This window comes from Mus pahari, chromosome 18 (assembly GCF_900095145.1).
Source record: "Mus pahari chromosome 18, PAHARI_EIJ_v1.1, whole genome shotgun sequence".
Taxonomy (NCBI): domain Eukaryota; kingdom Metazoa; phylum Chordata; class Mammalia; order Rodentia; family Muridae; genus Mus; species Mus pahari.
The window spans coordinates 38,813,783-38,837,113 of NC_034607.1; the positions used below are offsets into that span (position 1 = coordinate 38,813,783).

Below are 23,331 nucleotides of genomic sequence, written 5' to 3' on the forward strand. Positions count from 1 at the left end.
AGAGAGAGAGAGAGAGAGAGAGAGAGAGAGAGAGAGAGAGAGAGAGAGAGAGAAGAAACAGACCTACTGAGCAGAGAGTTGGGAGAGGCCCCAGATTACATAAAAAGTGTATAGCTTAAAACCTAGAGAGTTAAGAAGCATGGCCCAAGAAATCCACTATAGATAGACCCAATACAAAGCTTCAAAACTAAGTGTTTCCCTTCTCAGATAAGAAAACAGGCAAGTTTAGGCATGTCCTTTGTGTTATATTTCCCCTCTGCCAATACTACTTGCTCTGATGTCACTCACTTTATGTCTAAGAATACGAGAGTTATCCTGATTGTGTCTTCCTTCCATCTCGTTGTAGCCAAGTTTGCAAAGTCTAAAGAATGGCCTACACTGGCAAGGTGGCTGTGTTTATCTGTGAATATGTATACTGATGCCCACCGACACTGTCTCAGGTGTTTCACTACCCCAAGGTAGGATGAGCTTCACACATGCAACCGTTTCTGGGGTACCTGCTAGGGATGCCATGATGAATGCCTCAATCTGTAATCCTTATACTACTAGAGAAAATAATTTTATTTTTTTCTTTGACGGAGCTAATACTTCTTCTAAGCATCAGTTTATGGTAGAGAATAAATATGATCTCAAATTCACTTTAAAAAAGAAAAACCAAAAGGCAACCTATACAAAAAACAATGATCCCACTTGGACTATCAGAAGGCCTTTCCATCTAGCATGGCTAAGTCGGCCTAACAACTAACTCGGCTGACTTTTCCCAGCTAGCTGGATTGTGATTGGCCATATGGCCTCCTCTTGATGATCGCTTTGCTGATGAAGTCAAGTTCAAAGTGAAAAGATCAGCTCAAATCATCCCCTATAGGAAAGGTGGCAGCCTGGATAAGACCTCGAGATTCTGAGGCATGAACTACCCTGTACAGCAGAGAATGGCTATAGGAAGCCACAGAGAGCCCCTACACTCAGGCGATACATGGGCTACCTTTCCTGGGTCAACTGTGATCTATTTGAAACTTGACCTTGGCTGTTTATTAGGCTCACCTAAGAAGCCTTCAAAACCATTGCCATCATAAGATCCAAGAGCTCTGATTAAATCGGTCTGAGGCAAAACCTGGACAATGGTCCTTTTTAAAGGCTTCTCAAGTAATGAAAAACCTAGACCCATGACTGAGAACTTCAGTGTTTAGCATGACTCTCCACCTCAATTTCCTGTTTGTTTAATAAGGATGTCAGGCCAGGTGATATACAGGGCCCTGTACAATCCAAGGATTCCATGTGAATCCTAAGCCAGTCCCCAGCTGGTAAGCTGCTCTGTAAAGACCACTTTCTCTTTGCATAATTCAATTCCCAAATGCTGCCAAGACGGCTGACCTACCACAGAGGGTTGGTGTGTGGGTTAATGAGATCATATTTGCAAAGTGTTTGGGGGCTCTGGGGAAGGAATCTCTAATATATGCGGCTAAAGAATGATTACAGCAACGTTAATGTCATTTTTTTCTTTTAAGAAAAGTAAACCGCAGTTCACAACCCTGCATCTGCCATAATTAGACTATCTTGTGGGGATGGAGAGTGGCGGAGTGGAAAGTAGATTAAAGCAGGGTTGCTCTTGTTAAGACTAGATGCCAGGTCAAGGCTTTGAGAGGAATGTCTATGCAATTACCATTGACATGGACTATGAAGTCAGGGGTGGGGGTGGGGGAGTAGAAGGAACACTAATCACAATAAAACCTTCTTATCCTGAAACGCACACCAGTAGCCTTCTTCATGCCACGAGACTTTGCAGGCCTGCTTCCATGTTCCATGAAATAGAGGGGAGGAAATTAACCTTACACTTCTTTCACACGGGTAAATAATCATTAGTGGGATTCCATTTCTAAAACCTTAGTGCCTTAGGACCATAGAAATGATCTTTCCTTTAAAATCCTATATACCAGACCTGCCCTGCATAAGAACTGATTACTTTGGGGGGTCTTCCTTCCTTTCACCTTATTTTTCTATTAGACAATATGTACAAAGTTCAAATAAAATGCCTAGTATAGCCCAATGAACATTTAGTTTCTTTATGCAATATATGGATAGTATTAGACATGATATAAGATATGGCCGAGCTACAGTCACCACTGTGTTTGGGGAGACCAGATCTCTTGCTTTAGTGGTCTATCTGCAATAATCACACACCCATCCATCTGTCCATCTGTCCGTCCGTCCATCCGTCTGTCCATTCATAACTGACTTATAATCACTGACTTTTTAATGCTTTGTCCAACATAGTCTCCAAACAGCCCTTCTCATTAGTGATAAACTATTAATCAAAATTCTAAGCAATATGACTCATTTCATTTTAGAGTTGTCACCAGACACTCAAGGTAACTGAAAATCACCAAGTGACCCAAAGGTCAGTATTTAGGAATAAGAACTCTGCCCATGACGTAGGCTTACAAGTTGAATCCTTGAAGGAGGTTATGTTTCTGTGTAGGTTTAAACTAATCTGTTCAACCAAATCATGAAGAGGTTTTATCTCTGGAACTTAAAAACTGATTTTCACATTCTTCGCCACAGCAGATAGTTAAAACTTTTTTAACCCAAAGCCAATGAAGGGAGTAGGGGTTACTTTTTTTTTTATCATACGTGTTAGATGAAGTTCTTGTTCTCAGAAGTGCCTCTAACACCAAACAGATCCATGGTGCTGAGCATAAACTCTAGCAACTCAGCTAAGTCTGTGTTCAGACTTAGGATAGAACACATGGAGCATCCCACTTTCACTGGGAAGACAGAACCAGTCACTAATGATTGATGGAATAATTATTTATTTAACAATTTTGGAGGAAGTTCATCTGGAACCTCATTGTCCACAATGAAACCAAATGGAATAAGATTAGAAAAAAAAAAAAAAAAGAAATACAAAATCAAATTCGGTAGAAATTTAAGATGTGCTTCTAGGAAAGACAAAGTTTTAGAAGATTAAAAATCAGTAAGAATGACTTTTAAAAAGGGGAGGGAAGAAAATTTACCCATATAAATTGTAAAAATATTATACATTTCTTCAAACTACAGACATAATAAACTAGTGTAGCCAGGCTAGATTTTTACTTCTGATATAATCTTAGTATTAGGAAAATACTAAGACTAGTAGTCAAAAATGTATGTGGACATAAACTGAAAATATACGAACACATACACACACAGCTAGGTAACATGGAAAATTAGTCACTACTAAACAAAGAATAACAATATAAAATAAGCTAGCATATGTCAAATTAATGTATATGTACATGTGTATTTCTATGTGTATGTGTATATGATATATATGTATATGATGTATATGTATATGACACACATGTATATATTTATATATATATTTGTACACACACACACACACACACATATATATATATATATATATATATATATATATATATATATATATACATACATACATACATACATATTACGTTCTGGCAAGTGTTCAGTTAGATAAGCATTTTGCTACACAGCTAGTGGTGGGAGTATAAATTGTTCTTAGAGAGTCATTTAAAAAAAAAAAATCTCTGAAGGAAAATACAGATAGCCTTTAAAATGTTCCTACCTTTTGGCCTAGTAATTTAACTTATTGAAATCCATCCGAGGAAAATGACCTGCTATGTATGTGGAAACTTTTTGCCACAATCCTTAAAGAAGAGAAGAAAAACATAGCTTCCTGAATGAGAAATGATAAGCTGTGGCACATCTAGAGGCTGCTTGACAATCTCTGACAAGGATGGTTATTAAAGTTTATGTACCACTAAGTGGACAGGTCATTGTAAACTTTTTATATGGAATATAGTCTCAACACTGTTTTAAACTCAGAAAGTAAAGGGCGATTAAAAAAAAAAAACTCACTAAATCATTAGTCATTATCATTGGTAGGTAAAATTGCAGGTAATTTTTCTTTTAATGGTTTCAAAAACAGTTTGTATCATTTTAACAACTACAAGAAGGCTTTCTTGACCGGTGTACATGTTGTATGTGTGTAAATGATGCAGGCAAGAGAGAAGAGAGAGCATGAGTGCGCACATGTGTGGAGGTCAAAGGGCAAAGTTCAGGAGTCACCCTCTACCTTGCTTGAGGCAGGGTCTCTCTTGTGGCTTGCCTCAGTGCTGCCTGCTCCAGGCTAACTGACCTAGAAGGATTACCAGGACATGGGAGGATCATCTGTGTGTGGGAGACAGTTCTACTTCTCTGTGGGAGAGCTGGGATTACAGCTTCATCTTTCGCTGCAATACATGTTCCAGAGCTGAGCTCCAGTTATCAGGCCAGAGAGACACGTTTTTTACCCAGTGGGTCACCTTCCTGACCTCTGGCATAGCAACCCTTTATACAAAGTTTATAGAAGTATAGTCCAAGGATACTTTGTAACACGAGAGAGAGACAGCAATGAAGTTGACAATTGTCTTCAAACACAGTCATCTCCCTTTCCTTCCTGTTCTCTTCTTTCTTAATCTTTCTGAAGCCTTGAAGGAAAAAATGAAAGTATCACTTGTAAGCCTGCATTCCCTCTTTTATCTTAACAGCCAACCGGGAAGACGTTCTCTAAACAGAAGATCTTAGGTATGGTGCAATCTGAAAATAGGTAAATGCTTCACAAAGGCTATCCGCTGGGGAAGAGCCCCTGGAAGGACCAGTGCTCCTGTGATAAGCATCCAGCCTGGCAGCTGTCTCCCTAACAACAGAAGCACATTTACTATAGTCTAGAAGGTGACAAGCTGCAGAACCGACGAAGAAATACAGCCCGGATTTCTTCCAAGTGTTAGCAGCCAATTTCACTCTGGGAGGTGAAATTACTGGAACTGATAAGCCAATATTAAGGGGCTAAAAAAGCTCCTTAAAAATTCCAAAGACCAATTTGAGCCATCAGACCTGCATCCGAACAAACGGGAAGATGACAATCAGAAAATTATAATAAGAATGAATTGATTTGGTACCTCTTCTCTCGTTTCATTACAATCTCTGACAGGAGAATGGATTCATTTTATGTCATTTTCTCCGGAGCCTCAGAGAACATTTCTTTCAGGTCCTGAGCTATGTAGGAGCGAAAAGCACAGATGGCCTCAACCCAGCAGAGACTGTGAATAACTTGGGAGTTGTTTAAACTTGTTTCTTTTCTCCAAGCAACCTGGTTATTCAGCAGCTGCTCATCTTAAGGCTCAGAAAAGATCCCTGGGGAGAGGGAGTCAAGACAGTAGGGGAGGGCATTCCTTAAAGGAAACCCCAGGTGGGGCAGAATGCTTGATAATTAACTGGAGGGTGAGCTACCTGAGTGTGATGTTTTATGTAAGAGGATAAGCATGAGTAAAACCTGTTTTGTTTTAGAAATACACTCCACACTTTATATTCAATGGCTTGATGATAACAATAACAAAATTATGTATACACATGAAAAGATATACACAAATTTATGAGGGCAAGGAGGAGGAGATGAAGAAGAACAGGAGAAGAGAAGGAAGAGGAATACGAAGTCTAACAAAAGGCAGAAGGGCTAGAGAGATGGCTCAGCTAGAAAATATACTGTTCCTAAAGAATTGGCTTCCCATCACCTACTTCCAGCTGCTCATGACTGCCAGCGCATGATTGGCTGTAACTCCATCTTTAAGGGAACAGGCCCCGCCCTTACCAGGCTCCTAAAGCCACTTGCCTTTGCCTCCCTGGGAAGGAACAGTTGCTGAAGCACCCTCTCAAACATTCGCCTACCAAATATAAATAGAACATTCAACCCAGAGGAGACCAAGGACACTCCTCCCCTACTTGACTGACATGTGTGTGTGTGGGGGGGGAGCGCTGTATTTAATAATTAGATCAGGTGGTGTGAGAAACATCTTCCCCCAAGAGTAAGTAAAGAAAGCCAGAAACATGGGAAATGGGAAACGATAACCTGTTTGCTTTCCTAATTTGAAGTTCCCCTTCACTGCCCCTAATTTGAAAAACTGCATAGAATTTCTGAAGCTCAATGACCAGTCAGCTATCACTCAGTCTCAGAGACTGTTTTGTTTCACACACACACACACACACACACACACACACACACACACACACACACACACACACACAGAGTGTTCTAATTGCTACCTACACTGAAAAACTGCTTCCAATTTCTACTTGACTTTTAATGATTATAAATAAAGCTCGAAGTCTATAGCTGTTGCCTGCGCTATGCAGAGTGTGTGCTGCTGTCATACTCTATCAACCTTAAGGACTCCAAGATTATAAGCACGTCAACAGATACTGGTCTCTGCTCCCTGAGCTTGCTTTCTTCTCCTCCCTTCTTGCCTTTCTACCCTACATATTTTTCCTTCCTTTTCTTTTTTTTTTTTAAGAGGAAAGAAATACTCTCTATTTGGTAGAATGATCCCGATCACTGAAGGTAAAAAAGAGTCACTAAAAATGATTCTGTAACCAAGATGGAGGCTGAGAAATCACAATTATTTATTGATGAGTCAGCCATAGGACCCCAGGTCACGTGTCTCTGCGTCACTATACTTAGAGCTAAAGCACAAAAGAGCAAATTAATTTGGGAAATGAATGGAGTCAACAACCTAACCCATTGGTTTCCCCCCCCTTTGGGAAGGGTGCAGATGATGATGATGGTGAGGAAGAGGAAGAGGAGGAGGGGGAGAATGGTCTCTAAATGAAATCTACCTTTAGCTTTGGGTGATAAACTGTACTGTCAAGGAAAATAGTTCTATTCAAATGTTGACTTGCTTTAAATGTCAAAACAAAATAAAATCTACCAAACTTAATTAAGATTAAATATGTTTTGCTCCATCACATGAGAAACCCACACATCTCTCTGAAAATAGTAAGCCACTTAAGATCAACGAGGTTCATGATGAGAGGAGAAGGAAGCTTGGGAGTTGATTATACTCAGTAAGTCTATGCATGACGGACACATGTCAGAGAGTGGGGGGGGGGGAGAGGCAGATATAGAGAGGCTGAAGTCAGAAGCTAATGATCAAGCTGACAGCTAATTGAGATTTTTTTCATTTATCCCTCTATCTTTGGTGGTATTTTTAGATCACTACTCAATTCCCCGGTGCCTACACTGGAAACCAGAAAGAAACGAAACTGGAAGCAATGTGCTTGCTTTGCAGTTACGTTTTTTCAACAACACTGAAAAGGCGGTGGATGTTGAAAACTTTAAAAAGCCCAAGACAAAAAGCAAAACCATATCCAACATACACTTTAGACAGTCACAGCCATCCTCCTTTGCTGACCCCATGCATTCCAACTTCGGCCCAATCCCTTTATTTCTGTAAATAATTTTAGATTTTAGATTTTAGATTTTAGATTTTAGAACGGTAAGAGAACTTTAAAAACATAGAACATTCAAAGGAACTCTGTCTTAATTATCTAAATAGCTTGAACTGCTACACAAGTAAGGGAGTGCTTTTATTAAATGCCAAGTCTTTTTTTAAAGCAACCTCAAAAAGACACACTCTCGGTGAGCTGTGACTATGCCAGCCAAACAAAGTGGCAATTTGGGCAATTGTCCACATAATTCAGACCAAAAAACCTGTCGTGGCCAGGACTCCATTAACAAGAGATTCGGAACAACTTAGCTCATTAGACATCAGATTCGGGCAGGGAATGGGCCAGAAATGAGTTCCCATGAGCCGTTATTGGAAAGCAGAATATAGTCAAGCAAGTCTTTGTTTGCCAGAATTCAACAGGTGGTTCTAATAATTAAATGACCAGCATTAAAAGCAATTAATTGTCTGTTTGCATAGTTCCATACTTTTTGTTGGGGCTATTCTTCACAATCAGTGTGTGGAAAGGTGAATATAGACTCTTCGACAGGTGGCTACCCGTGTTTGGGGAGAGAAAAGACACTGAACTGTCAAGGCAATGGTCCTCACCTTCTGCTCCATCCATTCAGGTGCTGATGTTCGATCAGATCCATCACGTATTAACGGAAGTGTCATTCTTCTAAGGGAAATGAATTGACTGCCCCGGTCCTGACTCACTCATGTAGAATAAACACTGTGTCGGTTGTCTACAGGTGAGATGCAGATGAAAGAGAAGGATGAAGATGGATGATGGGACCCCAAGCTTGGAGGTCAGGGAGGAGAGAAGATGGGTCTGTATCTGGGATCTCACACAGTTTTCCAACCCACACCCCCCCCCATGTTTGAGTGACCCTCAGAGAAGCATTTTGGGGGAAGAAAGCAACATAGCCTGAGAAATCCAAGAACCTTTCCCAAACCAATGTAGTAAATCTCTAAGTTGCTATGAGTCAACATATACTTGTGCTTAGAGCAGAATTTGAGGGAGAACCACAAGTCAAATTGTTTTTGCAAGATGATTAAGCAATTCTAAGGCAAAACAGGGAAGAAGAAGAAAAAAAAAGAAAATTCCATTTCCTCCCCATTATTGCATTGCAAAATGTAAATGCCCTCCTAGCTTTGAGGCAGCCATTAGAACATTTTTCCTCGCAGTAACCTCATCCTCTGGGCACTAACCACTGAGTTTAAAGATCCGATTCCTCCTGAAAGGAGAAAGGGATGCTCTGCTGACGATGGAAACACAGAAGAGACAGCCAAGGCAGCTAGGGTTTCAGGTAGCAAGCCATCCATTAGCACAATCTTCCGGGTGCTCATCTTCCTTGCCCTTGTGACTAAGTAGATCTTTCAGGCCTGGACAGGTCTGGATGTTGGGAATGAATTCGTTTGAAAGCCTTATACCTCCTTGTGTTCGTTCGGTGGGAAAGAACTTTCATGCTCTGCCTGCATGGACAGCTATGTCCATGACCATGGAACATAAGCAAGGCCAGGAAGATGGGCCACAGGCGGGACAACGACAGTGGAATTCAGAGAAACTGTTGAGCCATTGCTGAGAGCAGCCTACTTACCTAGAGGCCTGTGCCCCTATTAGCTCTCCTGTCTTCAGTTTCCCAAGAAATGTCTGTGTTGGGCTTATGATGCTTCTAGGCTGAGAAACCTGCCTACCTTGTCCATTCTCTGGGTCTATCACCTACGAAGTTAGAATACCAGCAGAGCCCACTTCCCCAGCTTCACAGAGAGACTGTAGGAAGACTGAAATAACAAGCCAGAACTTTTCCCATTCCTCCAGGGCTACAGACAGAACTGCTATATAAAGGCAAAAGCCCTTGGGTACATTGTTTATCAGTATTGTTGTGCCCATGTCCCCTGGTATTTAGGTATATCAGGCTGCCAGGGTCTCCCATCTCTCCGCCTCTTCGTCTGTTTCGCTCATTCATGTGAGCACTGTATTTCTGGGTTGCACAGAGAGAGATACAAACTGAAGATTACAGAGCCAAACCTGCAGGGAACTCAGCATACTGGGCAAAGTGTATGTCAGTGTGGATGGGAAATGGTAGGGAGATATAAGGCCATGTGTCCCTGTGTGAGCACACCCGCCCACATGCATACACACTGACATTATCAGAAAAGTAAAGGTGAGTCTCAGAACCCCTAGCTTCTAAGACGAGTAAGGTGAGTAGCCTCCAGAAGTGTTCAAACACAATGCCTCCCCGTATCCAACAGGGATATGGTCCAAAACACCCAGGGAATAACCACCTATATTATGATCATATTTCTAACATACATGAAAACTCGCACTCAAGTTTAATTTATAAATTAGGCACAAATAAGAAATTGTCAGTAGCTAACAACTAAACAGAACAACCACAACAATATACAATAATAAAAAATTCATGAATATGCCCCTTCACTCCTCTGCCCTCTCTAATCATCTTATAACCTGGGGTGTATTTTCAGATCATGGTTGACTGTAGGTAACCATAACACGGTAGCTGAAGGCATGAATAAAGGGCCCCAATGTGTCCAGATATTTCAAACAAAACTTCCAACGTATTAGCATGCTTTCTGCTGTCGTCTTGCTGTGATGCCATATGGAAAGGCCTGGATGCTTTGGGAAGAAGTACAGAAGAGGTTGGAGAGAGTTGAGCCCTTTCCTCTTCCACCTTGATTTCTGAGATAGTCTTTCACTGAACCTGAAGCTCACCAATTTGGCTACCGTGACAGGCCAGCAAGCTCCAGGAATCCACCTGTCTCTACACACCAGTACTAGTGTTACAGGTGCCTGCTAGTGTAACACACACACACACACAATTACATAGGTGCTGGGATTTAAAACCATGTCCTCATGTGAGACTGTCTAACATCATTGAATAAAAAGACTAATGGTGTTTTATATGATAAAAACAAGAGGAGGTTAGGGAAGAAGAGAGAGCTTGGAAAAGAGATGAAGTGACAAGTTGGGGGACATGTCCAACAAAATGAATGGTAGTATTTGAAGTAGAAACTTGAGGGTTCTTTGGAAAGTCAGTTGGCTTGGATGGTGTTTTGCTGGGGAAACACATAAAGACACATTTCGCTAAAGCAGACGCAGGTAAAAGGATGCTCTGCTAAAGCAAGCATGTGAAAGGACATGTGATGAAAGATTCTTTGCTAATGACGTGCATGTGTTGGTCCACCTTACATTGTGTAGTGCAGCTTCATTAGTCAGGACTCCAAGAAACACACCAGAAAACTTCTGGTGGTATATAACATCTTCTTGCTGATTCCGTGAACTCAAGCCAATTGACAGAGTGATGTCAACTGAGACAGACTCATGTGCTGAGGCTAGACAGTCGGACACATGATGTTTGGAGGGAGTATAAATAGGACTTAATGGACAGTGGTGGAGGCTTGGCTGGGCTTGCCTATAGGACTAGCTGTACAATGCTTGTTGGTCTCGAGTCTTCGCTGATCTTCACTTCACTGAGAGAGGCACAGCTAAGAACGTTTCCTGGTATTCTTGTTGGATCTGATCCCTCCTGCTGACTTGTGCCAATTCAGCTCAGGCCTGGCTGTTCCTGCTGTTGTGTCACAACCGCTGCTATCCTGACACTACTGAACTGGTCTGCTGGAATATCCATGACGTGTTTGTGAGCAGAGAGAGCTGACACTGCTAACCTGTGAACTGAACTGCTGATTTCCTGACAATGCAGATGGAATTTACTCCGAAGAACCATTTCTAAACAGGTTCCCTATTCCTTCATTTCTACCACCTCTGGTGGGTGGTGGGCTAGAAGGGAGGTTAAAAGGTTTAAGGGCCATCATTAAAATTAGGCTTTGAAAAAAAAATTAAAGTTACAAGTAGTAAAACTTACTATTGGAATGTGTGAGTAGGGAGCTATAAGGCTATGCAGGCAGACACAATTATATTAAAGATGATGTGGTAGTTGGTAATTTGGAGCATTCATCTATTGATGTCCAACTGAAACTCTCCTTTCTGTGGCCTCTCCTGGCCCAATTTCCCACCTGTGCATTGTGGGCATTTCTAAATGTTTCCTGAGTGCCAGCTCTGACAAGAAAAAAAGGAGAAGGGAGGACTTAAAGTCATCCAGGAGGATGCTGAAGAACTGATGTCACCATAAAGGTGGGGGCATGGCTCTGTGGAGAGAGTGCTTCCCCGGGCAAGCATGAGGTCAGGCATCCAATCCCAGTACCTACACAAAACCAAGTCCCTCTAACTCCAGTCTTGGGAGATAGGTGAGTCCCTAGAGCTTGCTGGTCAGCTAGCAGTTTAGCCAATGGGTAAGCCCCATGTTCAATATAATGACTTTGTCTGGAAAAAGAAGGGTGTGGGGAAACAGAGGGAATACCCAGCACCTGTCTCTGGTCTCCACAAACCCACACACTGCATATATACACAAGCATCCTTCATGTATTTGCACATATACAAACAAGTGTGCATGCATACATCATCCAAAAGTAATAAAAAAAATTAAAAACAAATGTTAGGTAGGGATATGGCTGATTCACAGCAGTTATCTTCAGTGCATAAAGAATTTCTGAGCACGGATAGGACTGTTTCTGAGTCACCAAGACACAGTAAACAGAAAAGGAGTTTTATGGGGGCATTGTGGGACACATCTGTAATCTCAGCATTCAGGGAGTTGAGCCACAAAGAACACAAGTTCTAGGGCAGATGGGAAAAGCTGGCACAACAGAAGAAGATGGTAGGGGTTGGGAGGGAGAATGAGCAGGAGTCTTGGAGAAGAGACCACTGGTCTGTGTTAGAGGGTTGCCAGGGAGAACAAAGGCACACACATGCACACTTCTCTCTTTCATTAGAGATCCCAGGCATCGACCATTCAAAGTACTTTTAAGCTACACTTGGGATCAATCTTCAGCAAGGATTACAATCTAGGCATATTGAAGATGACAATTAAAACTTTATTTTATTTTTAAAATCTGAAAACAGTGCTCTGGGTCTTTCCAAAAAGCTGTCAGGTACTTCAAAGAGCTAGGTTTTTTTTTTTTCTATCTCCCCCATGACAGTCTAGAAATATCTGTCATTTTTGTTCCTGTGGCTACACCAGTGTGCTAATAAGAAACAAGGGAAAAGATGAATCTCTCCCCAGACTCTCATCCAGGGGAAGCCAGGGGAGCTTGAATGATAAAGAATAGAAGATAACCAGAGCGGTGTGAGCCTTGTGCCATTGATTTTGCATCTGTCTCAAAACATTACTCATTGGAATGGTGTCAGGCAGCCCTCAGGAAGAGAGGGAGGCAGCAGCTTCCTTCCACTGGGGAGGGCAATGCTCTCCAGGGCCCAACCCATGCCAGCAAGGGTGGGCAGAAGGGAGTCTCAGGGGTTACTTTCTTGGCTCGCTTCCAGGCTCCAGTAATTTTCTGAGTGAAATGTCAATGGTTTTGAATTAGTACCTGGAAGGTTCTGCAGAGGGTAAAGTACTGGATGGACAGATCCAATGACCACCACTTTCTCTGAAGCCTGTAAGCAAGAGGTGGAAATAGGAGGCTGAGAGTTCAGCTCAGTGGGAGAGAACTCAGTGGAAGAGAGCTTGCCTCACATGCATGAGGCTCTGAGTTCAATCCCTGGTATTGAGGGGAGGTCTAAGTGATCAATCAGATGATTGCTGGGAAAGTAGATGGAGGGAATAAGAAGTTGGAGTTGCAAGGGAACTAAAAGTTCTGAGTGCAGTTTCTCCTCAAGTATAGACTATATGATGCATGTCATCTCAGTTTAGATGGTCCAAGACATTCTTTATGCAACACAAGAATGGATTATTGGATCCCCTTAAATCACAGAGGGAGAGGGGTTGGGGATTTAGCTCAGTGGTAGAGCATCTGCCTAGCAAGCACAAGGTCATGGGTTCGGTCCTCAGCTCTGAAAAAAAAAAATCACAGAGGGAGGAAGGTTTCCTCTCTCCATCATCTTTGAGTCCTTTTGTATTCCAGTAAGCAGAAAGCTTCAACCAGTGCCACCAAGTCTTCAACACCTCATGGCATTGGACCATTTGAAAAAAAAAGACAAAAACAAAAACAAACAAACAAACAAAAACATTTACTGCATCTGACTAGCACAGAGATGCAGGAATTCACAAACAAGACTTGAGTTTGGAGAACAGGTGTTGAACCCAAAGCAGGAAATTCATTCCCCACAGTGATATTCCTTTCCTCTGTAGAGGAATAATCTAGGCAAAACAAAATGAAACAAACACCTGACACAGTGAAAGTAGCTTTCTCTTCTATTTATCCTGCATCTATCTGTCCATCTGTCTGCCCATCAGTCCATCCATCTGTCCATCCATCCATCCATCCATCCATCCATCCATCCATCCATCCATCCATTTATGGTATTAGGGGATGAGCTCAGGGTCTCCCCAGGGACTTATGCATTCTAGGCAAGTGCATGCACAGCTCTTGTAAGATATATTTCTATTTTGACACAGGGTCTCAGACTTGATCGCTTCTCTCTCAGTTCTGCAGCTTCCAGTGCGGGTGTTCCTCCTGCCAGCCTCCCAAGAAGCTGGAATTACAGACCTGTGCCCTAAAGTTGGGCTCAGCCACACAAATCTCAAGGGTCTCACGAAAAGTCAGTCTTTCCTTACTTCATTTTAGTGTGTGTGTGTGTGTGTGTGTGTATGTGTGTGTGTGTGTGTGTGTGTGTGTGTGTGTGTNTGTGTGTGTGTGTGTGTGTGTGTGTGTGTGTGTGTGTAGTATCGAAGCACACTCGTGTGGTGTGTGGGAGTGCTTCAGTGGAGGTCTCGGGCTGATAAGCCTCTTCTTCAGTGTCCACCTTATTTTGTGAGGCAAGGCTCTCATTCTCATTTGAATCCAGAATCCCCTGGTTTGGTTAGTCTGGTTACTTACCTTGTTCTGGGGATCTCCTGTCTCAGCTTTCCAAAACTGCTTAGATTACAGGTAGGAACCATGTCCACTTGGCATTTCCATAAGTCCTGGGAATCCAAGCTCAGGTCCTCATGCTTATGTGGCAAGTGTTTCACCTACAGAGCCACCTTCCCAGCTCCAAGTCCCTCCTTCTTAAGCCAAGAATCATGAACTTGTGCATCAACTGACCACTCTCAACTCAATCCTCCAAACCCGTGCTGCTGGAATGCCCCTCCATAGGATGAAGTAGTTGCAAAGTTAAGTACAAGATGCCTGAAACTGGCAGCTTGGTCACGGCCCCTGCCTCAGGACAGCTAGCCCGACCAGAATACAAAACAATCAGCAGAAGTCTGCCCTCACACTGCCTGCCATGCATCACATCCTCACGCAATTGCTTCTTGATGGATGTAGCCAACACAACTTCATGTGTCTGCCACGGCCCCAGTGACCTTTCAGATCCCTGAGTTAAAGGGACTATTATTCATCTTTATGTACAACTTCCTGTGACAGGACTGCATGATAAAGCCCAGAGACACTCTGATGAAGTAAATAATTTAGCCCCATCCATAATCACCTGCTGTTCCCAAATCCTAATGCCTTTCCAGGGATTGCTTTGCCAAACCAATGAAATAGTGAATCCCTTATTGATGACACCGGGGAACTGTAAACTTTCCACAGAAGCTCGACTTTAGCCAAGAACACATCCATTTTAAGCAGGACTGCAAGTGAGGGGCATTTCTTACCGCAGGTCTGTAATCACAGACCTATCACACTGTTCCATTTCCATCTGAAAATCATGCATATCGATTACTGGGAAGGTACTATGTGTAACATGTATTATTTTGTTTAATTTTCCAAACAGACCTGCACGTTGGCTGTGGGAAATGCATTTTGCAGAAAACAAAACAAACAAAACAAAACAGAAAACAAACAAAAAACAGGACATCTGTTTTCAATATTCTACAAGGCATGCAGATTGACTAATTGTAAAGATCTAAAATGTTACAGATTGGAAGCCAAATTTATGTCTATAAATCATCACTTATTATTTATCTCTATGTATGACCTACCATTCTGTGACTGTTAGGGAAAAATCATCTTAGGATACTCACAGAGCCCAGGTTCCACTAACCCAAAAGCTTACAGTGACATCAGATGACATTTGAGGTCTAAGGTACTATTTTCTGCTTTTCTCGAACCTAGCTGCTTGGAGTTTCCACCAACAGCTTTAATTGGATGTCTTGATTTATAACTTTCTTAGTTCTACTATTAGGAAAACTTCATGAAATTATTACCATGATGGAATATAGTACTTAGGGTTATCTGAATCTGTTCCCAGACCAAGGTCACTCTCGTTCATTTTCAGAATAAACTATCTTATTCCTTTTAAGGCAAGAACTGTGGTGGGTTTGCTGTTGTTGTTGCTGCTGCTGCTGTTTAGTTTTTTTTGTTTGTTTAGTTTGGTTTTTTTCAACAACTGTTAGTGACTGAGTCAAAAATCAGCTAAGCGGCTTTTGGAATGCCATCCCAAATACCAAGTGGCAAAGCTGCCACTCATATAAAAACTCTTTGGGACAAGGAAGAATGTGAAAGAATGAAGGACTAGATGGCAGGTTAGATGTGAACTACACTTTGGCCTGCCTCTATCCACGGTCTACTCCTTTCCATGAGGACTTGGTGAGACGGCAGGATTGGGATAGTTCTTGATGTGTTTGATTGTCCTCTGGGTTTCTAGCAGCCCATTCTACTGGTGCTGGGGCTCAGAGCAGTTGGAAGAGAATCAAAAGTCCCTAGTGATGTCCACTTCCTACCTTCAGATATAATATATGCATAGGCTTGATAAGGACCTAGTGGTGCCTTCTGCTCTGTCCAGAGTCCAAACGATGAGGCCTCACAGACATATATAAAGCCAGGAAATTGCATGCAGCAACTGACCTTGGCCAGGTGGTTTGTGAAAGCACCTACTAGACAGGTCCTGCTCACAGGAAAAGGATCAGTCTTGTCTATAAACAGTTTAGATGTGATGGTCTATTCGTCCATGGTTTTGGAATCTTCCTGAGTTGTAGAGATGAAGAACTCTACATGTTCATGGATTTCCAACCCAATTTAGTTATCACAAAGGAGTTTAATGAAAAATATATATATAGAGAGAGAGAGACTTAAAAATACAAAGAATTTTATCAATATGGTGTTATTTGGTGTAAATTTTTACTTGGAGTACCAATGGTTAGGGTTTAAGGGGATACAACAAAGTAATAAAGTGATAAAAATGTGAAATAGCATATTTTCTTTCACATATAGATCTAGCTTTATATACGCATACATATAGGTACATGGGACTGGCGATGCTTCAGTGGTTCAGAACATGTACATTACTGAGGAAGATTTAAATCACATCAGGCAACTCACAACCACCTCTACCCCCAGGGGATCTGATATCTTTTTGGCCTCTACAAGATCTCCATTCATATGTACACCCCCACAGAGATACACTCCCACGAATATTATTAGAAAAAATATAAATAAATCTGAATTTTTATATACAAATATGTGCATAGATACAGGCAGAAGGAGATCTACTTGGGGAAGTAGAAGGAAAGATCTAACAGAACCACAGGAAGAATTATGGAGTGGACTGGGGGATGAACATGAGCAAAGTATAATGACATCTAAGTTTGAAAATCCCATAACGAGATGTATTATTGTGTATGCTAACCCAAAATAAGTTAATTCTCTGAGCTAGTGAAGCATACAATTCAAAACCAGGTAGAAAGTAAGGGGAACCCCGATTTATAGCCGGTTTATCAGAAGAGTAGGTGATACCCTGTTATCTGTGATAACTCTCTAGTCAAGACACATACCAGGAACATTATAACATTTAACAAGAAGAATCATGATACTATTGATAGTAAAAATATTCTCCTTTATAGAAGAATATTTGGGATGGCTTTGATACTGTGAAATAAATGCTCGGTCTTCATCCTGTTTCTTGGAATAAACTCCCAAGAATCTTTGGAATCTTCAAAGTATTAAGTATATTTTGGATATTAATGAGTTATTTAAGCTGGCAGCTCCTAGGAGGCTTTGGAATGATGCATGTCACAGAAAGATCAAGACATGATTAGAGGGCTGGGGCCTTCTGCTCACTGCATTCAGCTGTAATGAGTAAGTCAGGGGTAGGAAATCCAGGGGCTTGTTAAGCTCTTCCGGGACTGGTGTTGAATCAGCCATCAATGGCCGATGATTTAATCAGTCATGTCTGAATAATAAAGCCACTATAAAAACTCTTAAAAGGCCCCGAGCGCCTGGGAGGTTTCTAGAAAGTCTCCCAGTCAAGCATGAAATTCTTCACCTCATCTTAGAATTTCTTCCCCAGCGTCCTTTGCAATAGTCTTATAATACACAGCCAATATTGTTTCTCTCTGAATCCTGTGAGACACTCAAGTACAGGAGTTAAACCCAGTGAGAGAGGTCTGGGAATGCTGACTTATTGCCATTTGGTCAGAAGTGCTGAGGACAACCTACTGTTGGAGATAGGTGTGTGACTTGGGGCAGTTCTGTGGGTTTGAGCACACTATCTACTGTCTCCTAGCAGACAGTGCCCAACAAAATTGAATTAAAGGGCACACAGATGGTATCAACTGAAGAACCAATGGGTTGTTGGTAGGAACCCACCTCTAAAGACTTCTTGGTTACCAAAGGTTTACTGTTGAATTCTCAAGAATATAGAAGTAACTTGCGTTGTCCTTCCACCTTTGAAGTGTCCTTGAAAACAATGGCCATGAAGTCATTGTGCGCAATACTATCAAGGATATAAGGCAGAGGAAAGAACATTGGGGGTATCGGTTTGTTTTGTTTTGGTTGGACTTGAGCTGGGGTTTTGCAGAGAAGAACAAGAAGTAGAAGCTGACAACTCAGTTTTCCTCCACCTTCACCCCTCAGCAACTGGGCAACCTTAGCTAATTTCCCGAACTATCTGAGGCCCAGATTCCCATGCTAACACTACTGCAATTGCAATGCCTACCCTGACTACATTCTTAGACTTATATTACAGCTATTGTAGACTCAATGGTTTTTCACCAAATTCACAGATGCAAGCCCTATCCCTCATTGTGTCTATATTTAGAGGAAATGCATATGATGAAGTGAAGTTATGACTTTGGACACCATAAGAGGATAAAGATCTCTCTCTCTCTCTCTCTCTCTCTCTCTCTCTCCCTCTTCTTCCTTTCCCTTCCTTTTCCTCTGTTCTCACTCTCCTCCACTTAGGTGCTATCTCCCAGAGGAATGCCATATGAGGACACCCTGTAAGAGTGACCATCCACAAACAGGAAGACCACACTAGAAACCACTCTGGTGGTATATGGATGATGAACACTGAGTTTCTACAGCCTTGACAAAATACATTTCTGTTGTTTAAGGGACTCGTTTGTGGTATTTTCCATGGCAGTTCAAGGCGACTGCATCACAATCTACAGTGAAGAGATATGAGATTTACCACATGCACACAATGATCATTTAGTTCCTTCATATCTCCTGGGTCTATCTGACACATCTTGGGGGTGTGGGGCCAGTCCCCTGAATTCAAAAGAAGGTATGGCTGTAAGGAAGGAAGGGAAGAGATAGAGGAGGCACCTTTTGATTTCTTTTTGGAGATCAGTTGGAAGGGGTCAAACTCCCATTTTAAACCATTGAATCACATGAGGTTGATTTTGTTCCTCGGGAGGAAAGGAATCGTCTAAATGTAATAGTTCTGCTCTGTCCTTCAAGCGCTGGGGCATATGATTCTCCAGCAGGGTGTGAGTAACTTTGAGAAGTCACTTTGCTTCATATCAGAAGTGTCCTGTTCGCCTGTCACACACAGATTTCATACCAAGGCACCAAAGCATCATGACAGCAAGTCTATCTGGCTAAGATGCAGAGAGTACTTCGAGTCAAAGCACCTCCTTTCTCTCTGCTTCTCCATCCCAGGGTCTGGTACTTTCTAGGGTCCATGATACTGGTGCTTCTCTCCTTTTTCTTCAGGGCTGCCCACCACATGGCAGAGATGAAGTCTAGGGTAAGGCATTGTGGTCAAATTGTGTTTGAATTCCAGCTTAGATACTTACAAAATATAGGACTTTTGAGAAGTTGTAGAATCATTCAGACTCTCAGTAAGTGCCACCAGAGTGGTTTCTTACCCACACAATAAGGTAGGTTGCACTCCAGGTCATGGCAAGTGCACAGAATACAGTCCTTACTCCTGAAGCCTATCTATGCCCTTGGCAGACATAATACATAATAAAACCTCTCTCTTATTCCCACAAAGCTCAGATGCAGAGTCATAACACGGGCCAGCCTGTTTTAGCGGGCTGACTCTGACACAAGAAATGAAATCAATATACCTTCCAGGATACTAGATGATGTCTAAGTCCCTCCTCATTCAAATGTCCCCAGACTCTGTGATGCTAATGGAGTAATCTTATAACGTAAATGGAGTAAAAGCCTGGGGAAAATGGAGAAAATACGAGGGCCAGGAAGACTGGAGGGCTAAAATACACAGGCAAATATGAAAGATGACACAGTAAATCCCTGTTTCTACAAGGCGGTAAATCAAACCCTTCATGCTTCCTTGTACTTGCGGGGTGCTTCCTGGAAGAGAAGCGAATGCCTGCAAAGAGAGGGCGTGAGACTCAGGATGCTCCGAAGTCTCTGTGCATCCTTCAGTCCTGTCCACCCTCACCCACATCTCCTTCATGTAGGTCCCTATGCTGGACCTGTCGCCTTGACACATAACAAAGCAAAATGCCTACAGTGTCAGCCTACAGGGTGGAGGTGAGGATGTTGACAAGCCTTCAAGACCCACATGTGGAGGGTGGGGTAAAAGCCAGGTAGACTGGCTCTGACAGGTAGACTTGTCAATTCTATGGTGTGAATATTCCCATCATTGTTAAAATCTAGCTGCTGATAAAAAAAAAAAACTGAACTTTGAAGTTGGGTTGCTAAGACATGCGCACAGTTAGTTCTTGAGCTGGTGGTGGGCGGGGAGCATGAGGCTAATAACAACTGCTGAGCAACTTTGGAGCACTCACTCTCACAATATGTATTTTACATATGTTTTCCATTTGTATTCCTGTAATTAAAGGATGTATCTTCAGGTCATACTTCAGCTGCCTTTCCAAGTACATGTGAATGTATCTAATACCAATATAGTGCTTGACTCCGGAAGCCAGCAGCCCTGGGAAACATGAAGGGCCTCCAACTTGTCCCTGGCATGGGCAAGCAAGCTGATGGTGCCACAAGAAAGAACATCAGTTGGGAGAACTCCACTCTGAGGTATTTCACAGGTACCTCCACTGTAGGATGTTCTTCCTTCCATATCATCGCCTGCCTTCATTCCATTCCTACAACAGGTCATGTGGAAGACCAAGCTGCATGTTGGAGCTGTAGTCACATTCATAAGTGCACACACACACACACACACACACACACACACACACACACAGTGCAAAGAGCTGGCTGGCCTTGTCTTCCCTCTCCATGCAGTTCCTAGAATGGAGCCTTTCAGCGAGACGCTACTGTGCAGTGTACAAGGGAGAGCTGCACTGGTACTCCATGGGTAACATCATTGCTCAATAAAGTTGGTATTTCAGAAACTCCCCAGAGGAAACGACATAGAGAACCTGCTAAATACAGATGGTCTTGGTCAAGTACTGAACATTCACACCCCCTTCTAGACAGTTGTTAAAAAAATATTGTAAAATGGCTTCTATTTTGCAGTAGAACTCATGTACGCAGCCTGCTACATACTACAACTACTGGAAAGAATATGGAGGAGGCCTGCACACCTGAAGTGCAAAGGATGAGCCTTGCCCTAGAAAAACCACCTTCTCCATCGTGGTATCTCCCCTGCCAGGTAAGAACCCAGACAGTATTTAATGAGCTACTAAGGGCTAGCCTGTGCTAGAAATCAAAGGAGATACACAGATGTCTCTTCCAGACCCCCTGTCTCCTCCTATCAACATGCCTGTTCTTATATTTAGACAAAGACGCCAATCATCCATTTCCATATAACCATGGAATTCTCATGAATGGTGCAGCAGAAGTGACAGGCTCTAATCCCTGTGTTCCACACACAGAATCTTAAGAGGGATTAGAAGTGGGTGGGGGTGGAGGAAGGAAAAGGGGGTTATGGAAATAACACTGTCAGGGATCAGGGCTGAATACATATTCTTATTATACCCACAACAAAGGGACAATGTCTTTCCAAGAGAGTTTACTACATTCTTTACCAAGATGGGGGGGGGGTGCATAAAATAAATCTCCTAGAATTTAGAAGATTATGCATATATAAGCACAAGTACAAGGAAGTACAAGGAAGCACGTACAAGGAAGCATGAAGGGTTTGATTTACCGCCTTGTAGAAACAGGGATTTACTGTGTCATCTTTCATATTTGCCTGTGTATGTTAGCCCTCCAGTCTTCCTGGCCCTCGTATTTTCTCCATTTTCCCCAGGCTTTTACTCCATTTATGTTATAAGATTACTTCATTAGCATCATAGAGCCTGGGGACATTTGAATGAGGAGGGACTTAGACATCATCTAGTATCCTGGAAGGTATACTGATTTCATTTTCATATATAATATGAAAAAAGGAGGGGCCCTGCCTATGTACAAGTGGTGTTCTATTGTAGCAACTGTAGCTTATAGGCAAAACCCAATGGCAAGGTCCACAGTTGACACATCTGCCTGTTCCATGCCTCTCATGCGGACTGGCACCTTCTCTTGGTGAATCCCCTCAGTCTGTAACTGCATAGCCAATATCTCTCCACGCTCCAGGCCTACAGTCAGCATCACAGAAAAGCTCCTACTGTTTGTGTCCACAACTGATGGAGGTTTGATGAGTTAAATTCTACCAAGTCCATGGCTGAAGGAACCTAAAAATAAAAGCTATGGTGACAGTTTGGTACCATTGGAACTGTTCCTTTTCAACCTTTGTCCAGGATTCTGGGTACATTTCCTTCACAAGGGTACAAAGAATGAAAATACATGCTACTGAGTTGCTGAAGAGCATGGCTCTCAACCTTCAAAATGCTGCAACCATTTAATACAGTTCCTCATGTTACGGCGGGCCCCAACTACAGAATTATTTTGTCGCTTCAGAACTATAATTTTGCTACTGTTATTAATCTTCATAAAAACACCTGTGTTTTCCAATCATCTTAGGTGACCCCTTTGACCCCGTAAGGGACTTCAACCCACAGGTTGAGAATCACTGGGTATGGTAATTTGAATATGCTTGGCCCAGGGAGTGGTACTATTAGGAGTTGTGATTCTGTTTGAGTCGGTGTGGCCTTGTTGGATGAACTGTGTCACTGTGGGAGTGGGCTTGGAGACCTTCCTACTAGCTGCCTGGAAGCTGGTCTTCTCCTGTCTGTCTTTGGATGAAGATGTAGCACTCTCAGCTGCTCCATCCCTATGTCTGCTTGCACGTTGCCATGCTCCTGCCTTGATGATAATGAACAGAACCTCTGAACCTGTAATCCAGCCCCAATTAAATGTTGTCCTTATAAGAGTTGCTTTGGTCATGGTGTCTGTTCAGGGCAGTAAAACCTGTAACTAAGACGTCAGGCTAAGTAAAGGCTCTGAGAAAAGCAGGTGATAACAGCTAACACATATCAGTGTCAGGCACTGCTATACACATTAACTCCACAGCCACACTAGCCAACACAAAATGGGTGACAGTAGCTATTACTGTTTGTAATAATAACTATAATAACTACTGCATTTTAAAGATAAGGCATCAAAGCTCAGTGAGGTTAAGTGGCTTTCCCATGTCACACTGTAGATGGTGGAACTATGATTCCAGACTGGTCTAGTAGCAACCTTGAGAAGGGCAGACCACACCCACTTTTCGTCTGTTAGCCCCTGACCCCTTAGGAAGAAGGGTCAGATATGTCTGTGCTTACATCCTATGTTTGGCCTATTAGCTTTGTGAACTTCAGCAAGTCACTTAACGTTTCTGAGCCTCAATTTTCTAAACTGAAAAGAAAAAAATTAGCCGGGTGTGGTGGTGCACGCCTTTAATCTCAGCACTCGGGAGGCAGAGGCAGGCGGATTTCTGAGTTCAAGGCCAGCCTGCTCTACAAAGTGAGTT

At 42.4% G+C, this 23,331-nt stretch overlaps 1 protein-coding gene and 1 pseudogene across 1 annotated transcript in view; both read right to left on the minus strand.

The window, feature by feature from the left end:
• Alk (ALK receptor tyrosine kinase) overlaps window positions 1-23,331 on the minus strand; it is a 723,531-nt gene that overhangs the window by 594,423 nt on the left and 105,777 nt on the right. The gene's annotated exons all lie outside the window — the stretch shown is intronic.
• Window positions 20,972-21,098, minus strand: LOC115062572 (annotated as a pseudogene).